This window comes from Procambarus clarkii, chromosome 28 (genome assembly GCF_040958095.1).
Source record: "Procambarus clarkii isolate CNS0578487 chromosome 28, FALCON_Pclarkii_2.0, whole genome shotgun sequence".
NCBI lineage: Eukaryota > Metazoa > Arthropoda > Malacostraca > Decapoda > Cambaridae > Procambarus > Procambarus clarkii.
In genome coordinates this window covers 39,934,830-39,939,149 of record NC_091177.1, presented here as the reverse complement: position 1 = coordinate 39,939,149, position 4,320 = coordinate 39,934,830, and positions in this window count along the sequence as shown.

The window sequence follows — 4,320 nt, the reverse complement described above, 5'->3', positions numbered from 1 at the left end:
TCTACCAGTTGGTATACAGAATTATATGAACATGTTTGCTGATGATGCTAAGATAATAGGAAGGATAAGAAATTTAGATGATTGTCATGCCCTTCAAGAAGACCTGGACAAAATAAGTAGATGGAGCAACACTTGGCAAATGGAATTTAATGTGAATAAATGCCATGTTATGTAATGTGGAATTGGAGAACATAGACCCCACACAACCTATAAATTATGTGAGAAATCTTTAAAGAATTCTGATAAAGAAAAGGATCTCGGGGTGGTTTTAGATAGAAAAATGTCACCTGAGGACCACATTAAGAACATTGTGCGAGGAGCCTATGCTACACTTTCTAACCTTAGAATTGCTTTTAAATACATGGATGGAGAGTGTTGGCACTATTCTGCTCCCACCCCATGTTGCGACCGGTGTTCAGGACCTGCGCGACTGCCACGACGATATTCGACATATCCTTGCTGCCCAGGGCCATTCTATTCTCCAGGTGGACACGTTTACTCGTCCCCCTCGTGGTAGTCGCCGTCAACCCCTCCGGGTTGTGAAGATTACCTTTGATGGTAGGACCCTTCCACTCTCTGTCATTCTTGCTGGTGCCAGGTGCTCTGTCCAGGAGTACATTCCTTCTCCTTGGCTCTGTAACAAGTGCTGGAGGTTTGGGCATGGTGCCCTCCGTTGCTCTGGGACTGTCTCTCTCTGTCCTTTGTGTGGTGGCGAAGGTCACTCAAAGTAGGAGTGCACTTCTCCTCAGGCTCGTTGCCTCAACTGCGGTGAGGCCCATCCTACCTTCTCCCGTGTGTGTGTCCATTACAAGCTTGAGGCAGCCGTCCTCAACTTGAAGCACCGGGAGCGTTTATCTTTTCCTCAGGCGAGACGCCAGGTTCGCCGGCTCCCGCCTTATGCTAATATCTCTTATGCTCGCGTGTTGCGCTCTTCCTCTCCTCGTCCTTCCCGCCTTCCTCAGACTCACAACCGTTTCTGGGCCTTGGACCCTGATACGCCCACTGCCCCCTCCTCTGTTCCTTTGGGTTCTCTCCCGAAGGATCCACCTCCTGGTCCTCTGTCTGGGGTTCCCCTTCTTCCTACCCGGTCTGTCGTGTCTCCTGTGTCTTCTTCCTCGTCTCCCTCCGTTCCTCCTTCCCATCCTTCCCCTCTGTCTCTTGACTCTCCCCGCCGCCTGTCGGTGCAGGCTGATGTCCATCGCTCTCCAAACGACCGTCATGTGTGCTCTCGTTCAGCTTCTCCTGCTGAGACGCTAGAATCCGTTGCCCAGTACGTGGTTGCTGGGACACCTGTCTCTTAAAGTCAGAAGCGTAAGCCTGGCTCCTCTCCTTTCTCCTCCCCGGCGGGTAAGAAGGTTTCGCTTTCTTCCTCGGCCCCTACTTCTGCTTCTCTCGCTCCTTCCCCTCCCATTTCGGTGGTTGCGCCCCCTGTTCCTGCTATGGAGGTTTCTTCAGTCCCCGCTTCCCTCTCGGTTGCTGCCCTTGCTGAGGTTCGCTCCCCTCTTTCTACCCCCCCCCCCTCTTCCTGCTGCTGTCCTTGACTGCTCCTCTCCATTGTCTCCTCTTCTTCCTCCTCCTCCTCCTCCGGACCCCGCCCGCCCACCTCTGATCTGTTCTCCCGTTTCCTTCTCTCCGTCTTTGCTCAGTTTACCCATGCCCCCTAACCCTGACTTTGCTGACCCTGATATTCTTTAACGTGCTCTGTTGCTCTTTCGCCTTTGTTTCTTCCTTGTTCTCTGTTTTTGTCCTTTCTCTTCTCGTCGTTGTCCATTCTTCAATGGAACGTTTGAGGTTATTACGCCAATTTCCTCGAACTCCAACTTCTGATTTCACGGTTTTCGCCCCTTTGTGTCTGTCTCCAGGAGCCGATGCTTGGTGCTCGTCCTGGTCGTTTTCGTGGCTATTCCTTTCTCTCCCCCCCCCCCCCCCCAGCCGTTGCTGGGGCTTCTAATTCTTCTGCTCTCTTGATTCGTGCTGATGTTCCGTTCCCTTTGTTCCTTTACTTTTTCCTTTGCCTCTCCATTGTTCTGCTGCTCGTATCTTTGTGGGGAAATGGTACACAGTTTGTTCCGTTTATCTCCCCCTGAATGTCCCGCTTTCTCTTCCTGATTTGAAACACCTCCTTGACTCCTTGCCGGAGCCTGTGCTCCTGCTGGATAACTTCAATTGTCGTCATTCTCTTTGGGGTGACGTTCTGACGAATACCCGGGGTCGCCTTCTTGAGCCGTTTCTCCTCTCTTCTTCCCTGTCTTTTCTGAATTCTGGTGAGCCCACTCATTTGGACTCTCGGACTCACACCCTTTCTTGTCTTGATCTTTCTCTCTGCTCTTCTTCTCTTTACTTAGATTTCATGTGGCAGGTTCTTGATGACCTCCATGGAAGTGATCATTTCCCCATCCTTGTTTCCTTTTTCTCTTTTCGCCCTTCCCTCTCTTTCCCTAGGTGGCAGTTTGCTAAGGCGGACTGGACCCTATTTACCCTCAGTGCTACTCTCTCTGACCTCTCCCTTCTGCCTCTCTCTCGCGCTCTCCTCCTTTTTCATGACACTGTCTTCAACGCTGCCCTCCGCTCTATCCCTCGCTCTTCCTCTCAGGGTCCACGGAAGTGCGTTCCCTGGTGGAATGCGGACTGTGCTCGGGCTGTCCACTGTAAGCGTGCAGCCAGGAAGAGGCACCGCCGTAGGCAGATGACCGATTCTTTTCTTTTCTTTCGGAAAGCGAGTGCGGTGGCCCGTAGGGCCATCCGTACGGCTAAACGTGAATGTTGGGCATCTTATGTCTCAACAATTACGTCTGAAACTCCTCTGGCCCAGATCTGGAAGCGTATCCGCAAGATAGCGGTGTTGCGAGTAGATTATCCCAATAATATACTCGCTCCAAATGCATTGTTAATATTCCTGTCAACCTTTGGAGATGAATGAGGTGAGGCGTTGCCCGGGCAACACGGTGAGGAGTTGCCCGAGCATATAAGCAGCAGAATAGCAAACATTAACCAGAGTCTACTTTCAAGTGTGGTCTAGAGCAGACACTTGCAAGATACTGTACCGACGCTCAGTGCGCTCAACTCACACCAAAGTATCACCTGTGTACTTCTGTATATTCGACCAAATATATATATAGTATCTTAGTGTCTGTGTTTATTTGTCGCCATACTTTACGTAACAATAGAACCGTTACATTGGTGACCCCGGAGAGTTTCGACGATACCCAGCCACGATGGACTACAACATGGACTCTCACTGGACCTCCACTGCTGCTGCTTACTGTGGACCGCAGCCACCTGTCGTGGAACGTTGCCAACACCCTTGCCACAGCTATGATTTTCATCGCGATCATCTCTGCATTTTCATCTACTACGGCTTGCTGCTCCACGATCACTACTCACTCATCTGGCAGCTTCATCAGTAACTACATAATGTGGGATCTACAGCTTGTCCTGCCGACTCTCCGTCGCTGCCAGGGCACTGCTTGTCCTACGCCCACGACAGCTGCTCTGTCATCAGATTCATCTACATGTTCACTGCATTTTGATACTTGGCCGACTCAAGCCCTTTGCGCAGTACAGGACTTACAGCTTGCGTTTCCGACACTTTGTCGGAAGTTAACCTTGATGGTTATGTAACGCGAGCAGGGCGTACAGTTCACCGACCAGCTAAGTTCCACGGTCAAGTATTTTTCCTTTCATCCCCTGGGAGGGGGAGTTCTGTAGCGAGTAGATTATCCCAATAATATACTCGCTCCAAATGCATTGTTAATATTCCTGTCAACCTTTGGAGATGAATGAGGTGAGGCGTTGCCCGGGCAACACGGTGAGGAGTTGCCCGAGCATATAAGCAGCAGAATAGCAAACATTAACCAGAGTCTACTTTCAAGTGTGGTCTAGAGCAGACACTTGCAAGATACTGTACCACTGTACCGACGCTCAGTGCGCTCAACTCACACCAAAGTATCACCTGTGTACTTCTGTATATTCGACCAAATATATATATAGTATCTTAGTGTCTGTGTTTATTTGTCACCATACTTTACGTAACAATAGAACCGTTACAGCGGATAAGTTCGTTCCCGATGTTTCCCCGGTTTCACCTCCATGATACTCTTGTGGCGGACCCGTTGCAGGTCGCTTCCGTACTGGGTTCCCACTTTAATCCTGTTAGCTCTGGTCTTCATCTTCCCCAATCTTTTCTTCTTCGTAAACCTGTCCTTGAGTCTCGTCCTTTAGATTTCTGCACTCATCTTCAGCTTCCCTATAATGATCCCTTCTCTCTCTCTGAACTTCGTTCTGCCCTGGCCCTCTGCGGTTCTACGGCGGCGGGCTCCG